We start from the raw sequence: 14544 nt of genomic DNA, 5'->3' as shown, positions 1-14544 counted from the left end.
ACCTTTTGGTCCAGAGATTTCACTTCTTTGATTCTGTCATAAAAAAATATTCATGAATGTATGCAACCAACATGCTTCTAGATTATTCACCCAGTGTTGCTATTATTAGTAAAAAAAAATTAAAATGGTTAACAATTAGTATATTTTTCTAAACCAGCCATAGGATTGAATGCTGCACAACTTTTAGAAAAATATACTGTAGAAGAGGATTTAGACATGAAAATTATTTCACATCATGTTTTTAAATGAAAAAAAAAAAAGAAATTACAATATATCCACCCTTCAGTTCAGTTCAGTTCAGTCGCTCAGTAGTGTCCGACTCTTTGCAACTGCATGATCGCAGCACGCCAGGCCTTCCTGTCCGTCACCATCTCCCGGAGTTCACTCAGACTCACGTCCATCGAGTCAGTGATGCCATCCAGCCATCTCATCCTCAGTTGTCCCCTTCTCCTCCTGCCCCCAATCCCTCCCAGCATCAGAGTCTTTTCCAATGAGTCAACTCTTCGCATGAGCTGGCCAAAGTACTGGAGTTTCAGCTTTAGCATCATTCCTTCCAAAGAAATCCCAGGGTTGATCTCCTTCAGAATGGACTGGTTGGATCTCCTTGCAGTCCAAGGGACTCTCAAGAGTCTTCTCCAACACCACAGTTCAAAAGCATCAATTCTTCGGTGCTCAGCCTACTTCACAGTCCAACTCTCACATTCATACATGACTACTGGAAAAACCGTAGCCTTGACTAGATGGAACTTTGTTGGCAAAGTAATGTCTCTGCTTCTGAATATGCTGTCTAGGTTGGTCATAACTTTTCTTCCAAGGAGTAAGCGTCTTTTAATTTCATGGCTGCAATCACCATCCGCAGTGATTTTGGAGCCCCCCAAAATAAAGTCTGACACTGTTTCCACTGTTTCTCCATCTATTTCCCATGGAGTGATGGGACCGGATGCCATGATCTTCGTTTTCTGAATGTTGAGCTTTAAGCCAACTTTTTCATTCTCCTCTTTCACTTTCATCAAGAGGCTTTTTAGTTCCTCTTCACTTTCTGCCATAAGGGTGGTGTCATCTGCATATCTGTTATTGATATTTCTCCCGGCAATCTTGATTCCAGCTTGTGTTTCTTCCAGTCCAGCATTTCTCATGATGTACTCTGCATATAAGTTAAATAAGCAGGGTGATCCACCCTTAGGTATTTACATTTATCTCTGGGTAATAGAGTCACAAGGATTTTTATTTTCTGGTACATGCATATGTATACTTTCTAATCTGGAAATATCCCTAGAACAAAAAACTGACCATTAGGTAGTGGGAGACTATCGAACCCATTAAAAAGAGAATCTGTCATATATGTTATGCTTTTATGAGTGTGAGAGGTGCCTAAGGTATGGTGGTCATATTAATTTAGAATTATAGATTGGGGGCAGGAGAAGAAGGGGACGACCGAGGATGAGATGGCTGGATGGCATCACTGACTTGATGGACGCGAGTCTGTGTGAACTCCGGGAGTTGGTGATGGACAGGGAGGCCTGGCGTGCTGCGATTCATGGGGTCGCAAAGAATAGGACACGACTGAGCAACTGAACTGAACTGATACTCTGAAGGATCTGCATAAAAGATGTCAATTGTTTCACTTTATGCTCAATACTCTGAAAATTCAGGAATCATTGATACTTTTGATAATCTTTTTTATAAATTTGACATCGTCCTTCTTTACCCAGCTGCTTCTATGACATACTAGCATGTGTATGGTACTTAATAGCCTTTCTTTTTAAAGAATTTTGTCTATACTTTCAGTCTTAAAACAGCTGGAGCTGATTGATAGTGAACTCATAAAGTAGGTGCTATATCCTGAGGGACGAGAATAGTCTACAGGAAAAGTACTGTCAAAAATTTTTAAACTTGTTCCTGGCATTTGAGAGAGTTGTTTGTCACCTTGACTGAATGAGATTTGTCATTTCCTTGGAGTGAGATTTCTTATAATGACTGAATTTCTCTTAGTTATTTATAAAATCAATTAAATGAATAAATGCATTAGTTATAAACCTTGGTGTTACAATTTTATCTACTCAAGTGCTATTTATCACCTGTATCCTCATTACCAGGCAAGCAGCCTGAGGAAAACTAAGCTTGCCAATAAGTTAAGATGAAATCTACAGTTCATTTGCCTCTTATAGGTTCTTTAAGAGGGGTTAGTTTTCTACTAGATATCCAAGGTGGGGACTAACCAGGCAGTAGGTTCCTATGGAAGGAAAATGCAGTTTATTGGGCTGGCCAAAAATTCATTCAGATTTTCCCCAAAGATGTTATGGGGAAAATGAATGAATTTTTGGCCAACCCAATATTTTCCACAAGAAATTATCCTGTAAACAGTCAAGAGTCAGTGGTTGCATAAAGCTAAAGTGACCAGAATTGTGTTAAGAGACAGGAAGGATGTAACTGGGTAATCAGAGGAAATTCAATCATTTCTATGGCTTGGTAATCTGAATATGGTTAATTTGGCATTTAAAAATAGTTTTCCCCATATAGCACAGGGAACTCTAGTCAATATTCTGTAATGACCTATAGGGAAAAGAATCTTAAAGTGGATATAGGTATATGTATAACTGATTTATTTTGTGTACCTCTGGAACTAACACAACATTATAAATCAACTATATTCCAATAATATTTTTTAAAAATAATTTTTTAGTTTTCTAATAAAATTCCATTTGAAAAATATACCAACAAAAAACACATATGCTATTTGTACAACTGAAGAGGATCAATGAACCCTCAATGTTACTTTAGGTTCATCCATAAATTATTTGCATGATTTGAACAAGCTTGTGTAGACTTCTGTGAGCCTTTGATTTCAGTCCTGTGAAATGCCAAATTTGGTCTATATGGTTCCCAAAATACTTTGGGGTTTACATTCTATCATTTAATGATAATGATAAAAAGTCTGTGCATGCTGAGATGATTGTAATTGCACACTCAATCTGTTTGAAAAGAGCAAAGAGACTGGAAGTATTTAAACAGTGGGAGGCAAAGAAGGAAAGAGTGAGGAGTAAAATGAGTGTTATGAAATTTCTGCCTTCACTTTTCATTCATATTGGTATATAAACAACTTGGGCATAAATATAAAATATCTTAGCGTAGACTTCAGAAGTGGTGATTAAACTATATTTAATATTTAAATATATTGAAATATAGACAGTAGCATAATATAAGGTACAATGTAATATAGCTATAGCAGTATTAATCTGAGAACAGAGAGGAACAAAAAGTTTCTTTCTTTTGGGTACTGAAAAAATATATGTAAGAATATCATTTATATGCAAGAATTGCTGAATGGTAATTGGGCTGTTTGGTGGATCAAAAATGACTCCTAATTCTTTGACATTCCTCCTAAAACTGTGATACTCAGATTGGGACTTGACCCTATAGTTTTATAATTGAGGTCATACCTGGTCTTAAGACTTAATGAAGCCTGGGTTCTTGATGTCTCACTGCAGAAAGAATACAGTGAGAGACAAAGTAATAGGTAAGAAGTGGACTTACTTAGACTCACACTCCACAGAGTGTAGGCCATCTCAGAACGAGAGCAGCACCAGGGTATGGGGTTGTCCGTTTTTATACAGGCGGGTAATTTCATAGGCTAATGAGTGGGAGGAGTTTCCTAGATATTTGGGGGAAGGGGTGGGGAGTTCCAGGAATTGGGCCATGGCCCACTTTTTGACCTTGATGGTCCACCTTGGAACTGTAATGGCATGGCACCTGTTGTTGTTGTTATTGTCATTCAGTCACTAAGTTGTGTACAGCTCTTTGCAATCCCACAGACCAAGCTCCTCCGTCTTCCATTATCTCCTGGAGCTTGCTCAAATTCAAGTCCATTGAGTCGGTGATGCCATCCAACCATTTCATCTTCTGCCATCCACCTCTCCTTTTGACCTCAATCTTTCCCAGAATCAGGGTCTTTTCCAATGAGTCAGCTCTTCACATCAGATGGTCAAAGTATTAGAGCGTCAGCATCAACAGCAATCTTTTCAATGAATAATCAGGGTTGATTTCCTTCAGGATTGAAACTGGTTTGATCTCCTTATAGTCCAAGGGACTCACAAGTCTTCTCTAGCAGCACAATTTGAAAGCATCAATTCTTTAGGGCTCAGCCTTCTTTATGGTCCAACTCTCACATCTGTACATGACTACTGGAAAAACAATAGCTTTGACGATATGAACCTTTAGGGGAAAAGTGATGTCTCTGCTTTTTAATATTCTGTCTAGGTTTGTCATAGCTTTTCTCCCAGTGAGCAAGGGTCTTTAATTTCACAGCTGCAGTCACTGTCCACAGTGATTTTTGGAGCCCAAGAAAATAAAATCTGCCACTATTTCCACTTTCTCCCCTTCCATTTCCTATGAAGTGATGGGACTGGATGCCATGATCTTAGTTTTCTGAATGTTGAGTTTCACTCTCACATTTACTAAGAGGCTCTTTAGCTCCTCTTTAATTTCTGCCATTAGAATGTATCATCTTCATATCCGAGGTTATAGATATTTCTCCTGGAAATCTTGACTCCAGCTTGTGGTTCATCCAACCTAGCATTTCGCATGATGTACTCTGCCTATAAGTTAAATAAGCAGGGTGACAATATATAGACTTGTACTCCTTTCCCAATTTGAACCAGTCAGTTGTTCCAAGTCCAGTTTTAACTGTTGCTTCTTGACTCACATACACTTTTCTCTGGAGACAGGTAAGATGTTCTGGAACTCCCATCTCTTTAAGAATTTTCCGCAATTTATTGTGATCCACACAGTCAAAGGCTTTAGCATAGTCAATGAAGCAGATGTTTTTCTGGAACTCCTTTGTTCATATGTCCATAGCACCACTGTTCACAATAGCCAGAACATGGAAACAACCTAAATACCAGTCAACAGATGAAATGACACAGAAGATGTGGTACATATATATAAATGGAATACTACTCAGCCAGAAAAAAGAACGAAGCAATGCCATCTGCAGCAACATGGATGCAACTAGAAATTATCATACTAAGTGAAGTCACTCAGAAGACAAACACCATATGATATCACTTACATGTGGAATCTTAAAATACAGCACAAATGAACCTGTCTGCAAAACAGAAACTGACTCATAGACACAGAGAAGAGAATTTGGTTTCCAAGGGGAAGAGGGGAGGAAGAGGCATGGACTGGGAGTTTGGGGTTGGTAAATGCAAACTATTACATTTAGAATGGATAAACAAGGTCCTACGGTATAGAACAGGGAACTATATTCAAAATCATGTGACAAGCCATAAAAGTTAAAGTCACTCAGTTGTGTCTGACTTTTTGTGACCCCATAGACTATACAGTCTATGGAATTCTCTAGGCCAGAATACTGGAGTGGGTAGCCTTTCCCTTCTCCAGGGGATCTTCCCAATCAAGGTCTCCCGCATTACAGGCAGATTCTTTACCAGCTGAGCCACAAGGGAATCCCAAGAATACTGGAATGGGGAGCCTATTCCTTCTCCAGCGGATCTTCCCAACCCAGGAATCGAACTGGTGTCTTCTGCATTGCAGGCGGATTCTTTACCAGCTGAGCTACCAGGGAAGCCCCGTGATAAACCATAATGGAAAAGGATATTTTAAAAAATACAATTTATACAAGTATATAACCAAGTCACTTTGCTGTACAGCAGAGATTGGCACAGCATTGTAAATCAACTACACTTCAATTAAGAAATATTTTTACAAAAGAGAGAGAAGCAGCCACAAGTACAGTGAGCTGACAGCCTCCAACAGCAGTGACTTCAGGTTATACTCCAGGGTTCAAATTAAGGCCAAACTGTCTTCAAGCAGCTCCCTGGAGAGACTAAACACAGCAGGTTAGCAGAGCATGCAATTTCTTCCCAATTTGAAACTATGGACAATTTTGCACCAGCATTCCCCATTGAGCTGACTGAGACTTTCTCAGAGCTGCAGCGTGGTGTGAGGCTCTGCCTCCCGGATCTTGCTTCCCCTTTCACTTTCACATGTGTCAGACTTTCATTGTAGGTTGTAGACTTTCTTTGACCACTTTTGGTTCCTCTGCTTTTCCTCTTACACATGTGCGATCTCCACTATAGCTCTTGCATTTCTAACTCCATGTTGGTGTTTGTTTCCAGGACAACACAGATAGAAGAAAATTAGTGTGTGTGCACTTAGCACAGCACAGCACAGCACGGTATTTATTTAAGAAGAAAGCCCAGCCCAGAAGACTTGCAATCTGATTTTTCCCATATGCTGCTACAGGAAATGGACTACCGTTACCCACCATGCTCTGCTTTCCTTATTCCTTGTCCCATCAAGGCTTGCAGTGAAATGAATTTTGAGCTATCAAAAATAGATGTATTTTTATTATACATCAAGATTCTTTTTATTTTAGCCTTCCATGGTTTGACATAAAGTATATTAATAGTATAAAAAGAATAAAAATACTATTAGCTCTTTAACTTACTTGTAGTTAACCAAATAGTCTCATTTTGTAGATCACAACTTAAGATATTGGCTTGGCAGCACCAATTAGATCATTCTTGTTTACTTTTTTGGCTTTAAGAAACCTGTGAGTGGTTTCTGATTTATTTAGAGTTAACATTTTCCATTTTCAATCTGTTGCTACTTTATAAAACACTGAAACTGAACAATTCAGATAGGAATAATTCACAGGATCTCTGAAGACTGTATAAGCAAATTATAAAAGAATACAGAAATATAAAGAAAGAATTATTTTTAAAAACCTGATGAATTTTGGAAATGCAAATATAATTTCAACATTTTAATTTTTATTTTAAGGCATATTGACTTAGTAAAACATAAAGGACCTCTCTAATTACACTTAGTTTAGCTGTCAAAACACCAAACTTTTTTCATTAAACATCAAATTTGTTAAAACATCAAGAGATTTATAGGTGCTCCTCTATCTCAATCAAATCACTGGAGTTTATAGTAGACAGTTTGTATTTCTCTAGACTGTAGCCTTTCTCCAATTACAGATACTTAGCCTGACAGTTAAGTATTCAAATTGGAGACATTTTATGAAAAACATGTGGTTTGTACTGGTGTGACTATGATTATTTACATTTCAATTTTTACCATGTATTAATCTGCATACTGACTATTTTGCTCTGTGGTTAGCATCAAATGTTTGGCACTGGAATATTTATATAAAATAGACTACTGTGGTGATACATTTCTGAGTTCACTGTTTATTTTTTGTGTCCACAAAACCCACAGAACTACTAGGTGTCACATGACAGCTGCATTGCAACAAATTTTTGCTCAAAGCCACACTTACTTTTGCCCCAGTTTAGTAGATTCTTATTGTATGTAATCCAAGGCTTGTCCTTAGAAGAAAAGTGCCTGGCTGCATATCACAGGCACTTTCCTGCGATTTTTTTCCTGAAATTATAAATGTTCAAATTAATTTCAGTATAATAAAGACAAAAAATAGCAACTGACTTGTTACCTTGCATAGTAATTTTAATTAAACTTATCTTGCCAACATTTTCTTCATTGCACATAGCCTTAAAAAAACAGATGTCAGAAATCTTTGGGATATATTTTATAGATAAACAAAGTAAGAATATAAACAAATTTCTGGTACAGGAGTTAATTCTGCATTAAAGGGGCTCAAGCTATTTAGTAGTAAAGTAGAAAATGTAAGAAATCACTTTGATAAGACTAAGAAAATAAAGCATTTTAGTAGCTGAAAATATACTAGGGATACACTGGTATCCCATTAGCCCTTGTTTCTATTAGACATATTCTAGAGGAAGAGACAGACAATAAATAAATATATATATGACTTAATGTCAAATAGTGAAAGGAGCTATTATTAATAAACCATGTACTCAGAGAGCAACTATTCTAAGTAACTTTAAAAAATAAAAAAAAAAAGCTGGTCCTTGAAGAAATGGCTGATTTCAGATCTTGGGCAGTAATAATAAAACTTAAGAGTATCTTCTTATACCAGAAAGTAAGAGAATTATTAAAGATTACACAATATTATATCAAAAGGACTCAGAGGCCATCTTGAAGAACCTCTTTATCAGTCTAGATTCAACTAAGGGAAGAGCCCCACAATTAATATGGGAATAAAAGGGTTTGTTATAAGAATCTGAATTTACATGAGTGTGTGGAAAAGCTGAGAAAGCAGCCAGAGGATCACATCTCTAATTCTTCAGCATGAAGCTGAAATCAGTTTGAAAAGAAAGAATTCTATAAGAGTTTAAGAAGCTGTCATTCCACCTACAGTGACTCTGAAGAGTGAGCTCATGGGCAGATCTGTGAAGCCAATGAATCTGGCCACAGCCAACTCCTGCAAATAATGGCTTCTGCTTCCACTTTCAACTTTCAAATTTTGCGTGCATTCCTGTCACTGACAAACTCTGACCTAAAACCACACAAGAAAGGGGAATCTGGAAAATGTGGTTTCCAGACTTAGAGAATGTGGCAGGACTTCCAAGCAAATGGTGGCTCCCACTGCCCTAATACAGACAATTTGAATGCAGTATAACTACGATTGACTAAAATACATCAAATAAGATTAAATCCATGAGTTAATAATGATCCTAAGATTGATTGCAAAAAAGCCTCTCAATTATTTCCTTTCCTTATGACATGACTGTAGTTCTTCTCATCAGAAGGGAGAGTATTTTTCTCCATCCCTTGAATCTGGACTGGCCCTCCAACTCTCTTTGACCAACAGAATGCAACAGAAAGGACAGTGTGCCAGGTCTTAGGCCTCAAGAAGTAAGCATGCTTCTGCCTGCTCTCTTACACAGCTGAGCTTTCTCCTTTTTGCCACCTTCCTACCATGTTGTGAAAAGGCCCAGGCTAGCCTGCTGGTCGATGAGAGATTACATGTAAAAGAATTAAGTCATCTCAACTGACTGAGGTCATTCTATGCCAGCCAGCTGCCTGCTGACCAACAAAGCTCAGCCTGGAGAAGTTGAACTGCCCAGATTACTTTTCAAGCCTATTTTTTAAACAGTTTTATTGAAATATAACAGATATACAATAAACTGCACATATTCAACCTGCACAACTTGGTAAATTGTGACATATGTGTACACACATAAAACCATCACTGAGAATGATTTGACAGATATATCCTCATTTAATTTTATTTATGATCAGAGAATATACATTGTATGACTTTAATCTTTTTGAACTGAAACTTGTTTTATGGCTCAAAATACGGTCTTTCTTGGTAGATGTACCATGTGCATTTGAAATGAATGTCTTCTGTTACTGTTGAATGGAGTAGTCTATAAACGTCCATCAGGTCAAAGTGGTGGTACTCTCCTAGTCTTCTCTGTCAGGCATTAATAGACTTTTCAATAAAGGAAAAGATAGTAAAAATATTAGGCTTTGCAGGCCATAGAGTCTTTGGCACAATTATGCAACTCTTAAGGTGGAAATTAATTTATTTGAGATCTTTTTTTTTTTCTTTTTTTGGCTCTTAGTGCTATAACTTTCCCTCTAAGTAATGCTTTAGTGATGTTTCAGAGTTTGATGTGTTGGTTTTTACTTTTGTTCTATAAAAAAATATAGGCACTGACTACTATTAACTTTTCCCCTAAATACTACTATTTTGGTACAGTGTGTAAACAGCCATAGACACCTTCTATTGTGATGCAAAAGAAGCCCACAATACATACAAGTGAAAGAATGTTAACATAATAAAATATTATTTACAAAACCAGGTGGGACAGACAGAGGATGGATGTCGCTCCCAGGCCATAGATCACTGAACTCTAAGGACAATTACTGATTTTACATCTACATGTTACATTAATTATTAAGACAATGGTATTAAACTCTCTAAATATACTTGTAGACTTGCCAAGTTCTGCTTATAGCTATAAATTTTGTTTCATGTATTTTAAAACTTTCTTATTTGGTGAATAAACATTTAGGAATGTTTTGTCCTTTTGATAAATTGCCAATTTTACCATTGTGAAATGACGTTCTTTACCCTGCTAAAATGCTATGCTCTGAAATCTATTTTGTATGATATTAATGCATGCATGCTAAGTTGCTTCAATTGGGTCCGACTCTTTGCAACTCCATAGAATACATCCGCCAGACTTCTCTGTCCATGGGATTCTCCAGGCAAGAATACTGGAGTGGTTTGCCATTTCATCCTCCAGGGGAGCTTCCTGACCCAGGGATTGAACCAGGGTCTCTTATGTCTCCTTCACTGGCGGGTGGGTCCTTTACCATTAGCACCACCTGGGAAGCCATTCTTTCTTTGATTATTAATAGCATGGTGTATCTTTCCATTCTTATACTTTTAGCTATTTGTATCTTTATGTTTGAAGTGTGTTTTTTTGTCGGTAGCATACAGTTGGGTCTTGATTTTTTAACCCAATTTGACAATTTTATCCTTTTAGTTGGGGTGTTTAGACAATCTGCATTTAATGTAGATAGTATGCGTAGATTTAAATATTTTATTTTTCTACTTTATTCGTTTGTTTTTTCTCCCTTTTCCTTCCTTCCTTCAATTTAATTAAATATTTTATAAAATATTATTTCCATTATTTCCTTATTAGCTGTAACTGACTGCTTTGTCATTTTTGTGGTTGCTTTAAGTTTTATTGTATATACCTTTATCATCCTTGCCTTGCATGCAAGCTCAGTCATGTCCGAATCTTTGTAACCCCATGGACTGTAGTCTTCCAGACTCCCCTGTCCATGGAATTTTCCAGGCAATACTAGAGTGGATTTCCATTTCCTACTCCATTGCTTTATCATATGCATCTTCAAGTATATAAAGAGAACCTTACAATAGTACATACTTCCTTCTTCTCTCCTGACCTTTGCATTATTGTGGTCATCATATTTTTTGTTATACAGCTTGTCTGTTATAAACTCAACACTGTACTGTTACTATTTTTGTTTAAATAATCAATTATCTTCTAAAAGATTTAGATAATAAAGAAATACTCATTTACCCATGAATTTACCATTTCCGGAATTATTCATTCCTTAGTGTTGGTCATATTTACATCATTTTCCCTCTAACTGAAGGATTTCCCTGAATATCTCTTACAGTGTGGGTATACTGGAGATCTTTCAGCTTTTGTTCGTCTAAAGATGTCTTTATTTTACCTTCGTCTTTGAAATATTTTTCACTGTATATAGAATGGACACTTTTTTCTTTTCAGCACTTCAATGTTCTTGCTTCACTATCTTCTTACTTGCACTGTTTCTGACAAGAAATCTGCTGTCACATGTATATACTGTGTATTTTGCAGTTTTTCATCTAGTTGTTTTTAAGATTACCTTGGTTTTGAGCAATTTGATTATGATGTACCTTGGTATATTTTTACTCATGATTCTTGTGCTTAATATTTGGAGATGTAGCTTTATAGTTTTCATTTAATCTGGAAAGTTTTAGCTGCTTTTCTTCAAATAATTTTTCTATATCTTCCTTTCTCTCCTCTCTTTAGGGACTACAAATATGTGTAGATTAGTCTGCTTCAATTGTGTTGCAGCTCACAGCTCTGTTCATTACAAAAAAATTCCCTCTTTTCTGTGTGATTTATTTTGAATAGTTCTATTGTGGTATCGTCAGGTTTATTAATCCCTAAACTTTTCTTTTAGAGTCTCTAACCTGCCATTAACTACATTCAACATTTTCATTTCACACATTGCAATTTTACAGATTTGGTTTGGATCTTTTTAATGTTTCATATCTCTTAATTTGCTGAATGTATGAAATAAAGTTATAATAAATGTTTTAATGTTTTTGTTTACTAACAGGTGTGCCCATTCTGGATGGGTTTTGATTAAGTAGCTTATAGCCTCATAACAGTAAGTCTTACTCTCTTGCTTCTTTCCATACTTAATAATACTTTATTGGCTACCAGAAAATCTAAACTTTATCTTGTCGGGTATTGGGTATTTTCTACATTCCAAAAGGATTCTTGAACTTTATTCTGGGTTACAGTTTTGTGACCTGAAAATAGTCTGACCTTTGAAACTCTTGAATTTAAGATTCTTAAGTAAGATCAGTTCAGTGCTTAGTCCATTGCCAGGTAATCTCTAATTCTGAGACAAGACCCTTCCAGGTAGTTCCTAACACTTTATAAATTATGGGTTTTCTAGTCTGGTTAGTGGGAACAAACACTATCTGTGGCCCTGTTTGAGTGCTAGGTACTGCTGCCTCTAATCTTTCCTGTTAATTCTCCTCCAACCTCAGGTAATTTCCTCACATGCATATACTGATCAGTACTCAGCTGATACTTGAGGATATACCTCTACTTATCCCCACAGTTCTACCAATGAAGTTCTCTCTTCTCTGGTACTATCTCCTCTGAACTCTGGTTTCTCTGCACTCACTAAAATCTTGCCTGCATCTCCTCAATTTAGGGAGTATGCTGGGATCTGCCTCAGCTTTCCCTTCCTTTGCTGTGGCCTCTAAATCCCTCCATGTTCGTACAATGGGACATCCATGAGCTTACCTTGCTTGTTTCGTGTCTCTCAGAGATAACTGTTCTTTGTTGTCTCATGTCCAATGTCTCACAAATTGTTGTCTCATATATTTAATATTTTTAAATATTATTTTAGCCAGGATGATAATCTGGACCTTGTTTCTCCATCTTGGCAAGATTCATAAGTGCTTCATTTTTTTAAGCTATTGAGTTTGTAGGGGTGGGGAATGGGAGAGCTTTTTCAACAAACTGATATAAATCCCACAGAGAAGCCCAGTGAATTACAGTCCATCCGGTTGCAAAAAGTCAGACACGACTGAGCAACTTTCACAACTGGTAACTGCTACAAGATGCTGAGAAACTCATTATTTTGAAACTTCTTCTTTTTTTTTTTTTTTCAAAGAGAACCAATCAAGCATTTATCCCACCTTTCCCATATGAACTCTACTGCTGGGTAACCAAAAAAACTGATCTGGTTAAGTTTTTCTTTATAACAGTACTCTAGTTAATAAGATAGAACAACAGAATTGAAGTTTATCATTTTAAAACTTCTAATGCATTAATGGATCAAGTCAATACCAATCAATTTCTGCCTGTGTCACTAAAGTAGATAATATAATTTCTGTTGGAAGAACACCACAACCCCTATGAAGCAGTTTCACCAAGAAAACCACATATGATCCAACCATCACTTCATAGGAAATACCAAAGAAAAGTAGCAATGAAACTCATTAGCAAAATCCAGAATGGGAAATGATACAGGACAAATGATCAATTGTTTTTTTTCAATAAATAGACTACCGAGGGAAAAGGTGGGGAGAGAGAAAAGGAACTTATCAACAAATCAGTTATATAGCTTATTTAAACATTGATTCAAACAAAGAAAACCTGATATTAATGAGTAACTTGGTCCTTTAAGCACTGACTGAATATTTGCTACATTAGATAATTATTATATTTTCCCAGTTCTTTGCTAAATGATTGACATACATCAGTGTATCAGTTTAAGGCATACAACATGGTGGTTTGATTTATATATATTGTAAATGATGACCACAATAGGTTCATCTAACAACCATCTACACATACAGATGCAATAAAAGGAAAAGACAGAAAAAAAAAAATTCTCCTTATGGAACTCTAACAATTTATTCTTACAATGACTTTTTATATATCATTCAACAGTATTAAATATGGCCATCACATTGTTCATTACATTGCTAGTATTTATAACTGGAAGTTTGAACTTTTGACCACCTTCTTCCAATTTACCCTCCCCCACACTCTGTGACCACAAATCAGATCTCTTTTTCTATGAGTGGTTCTCCCTCTCTCTCTCTTTTTAGATTCCACACATAAGTGAGGTCACACAGTATTTGTCTTTCTCTATATGGCTTATTTCATCTAGCATAATGACTTCACATTCCATCCATGTTGTTGTAAAAGGTATGATTTCCTCTTTTTTTATGACTGAATAAATATTCCATTGTGTGTGTGTGTGTGTATGTGTATATCAAGACTTATTATCTTTTTTCCAGTTATGATAATGGTATTATGGTTGCTTAATGAAAAAAAACTCCATATAAAATATTCATGGATGAAAAAGTATTTCTGGAAACTACTTCAAAATAATGTAGGAGGGGAAAGTTAGTGAGGAACAAGGTAAAACAAGCTTGCCCATGAATTAGGTAGCTTTTGAAGCAGTTCAGTTTACTTTCCTATGTCTGGAATTTAAAAAAAATTAACATAAAAAAGAGGATAACATAAGGAATAGTGACTGTATGACAATGAGTGCCGTTTTAATTAAGAAAGGTTTCTTTTCTAAGAGAAAGCTTTTGTTCAGGAGACTTTGAGAAGAGGCTTGATGGAAATAAAGTTGCAAAAGGAGAATTAAAGTAAAGCGTCTGCCTACAGTGCAGGAGACCCGGGTTCGATTCCTGGATCGGGGAAGATCCCCTGGAGAAGGAAATGGCAATCCACTCCAGCACTCTTGCCTGGAAAATACCATGGACGGAGGAGCCTGATAGGCTACAGTCCATAGGGTCGCAAAACGTCGGACACGACTGAGCGACTTCACTTTCACTTTCATAGG

General features: G+C 36.5%; 1 long non-coding RNA gene across 1 annotated transcript in view; it reads right to left on the bottom strand.

Annotated features, from left to right (window-relative positions):
• LOC102188976 overlaps positions 1 to 14544 on the bottom strand; it is a 29508-nt gene that overhangs the window by 7210 nt on the left and 7754 nt on the right. The window contains exon 2 of the long non-coding RNA XR_309712.2: positions 7307 to 7410. This is a non-coding gene — a long non-coding RNA (uncharacterized LOC102188976). The remainder of the gene's footprint in view (positions 1 to 7306; positions 7411 to 14544) is intronic.

The sequence above is a fragment of the Capra hircus genome, chromosome 1, assembly GCF_001704415.2.
Source record: "Capra hircus breed San Clemente chromosome 1, ASM170441v1, whole genome shotgun sequence".
Classification (NCBI taxonomy): Eukaryota; Metazoa; Chordata; class Mammalia; order Artiodactyla; family Bovidae; genus Capra; species Capra hircus.
Note: the sequence above shows the minus strand (reverse complement) of the source record. Positions and strands in the feature narration are given on the sequence as shown.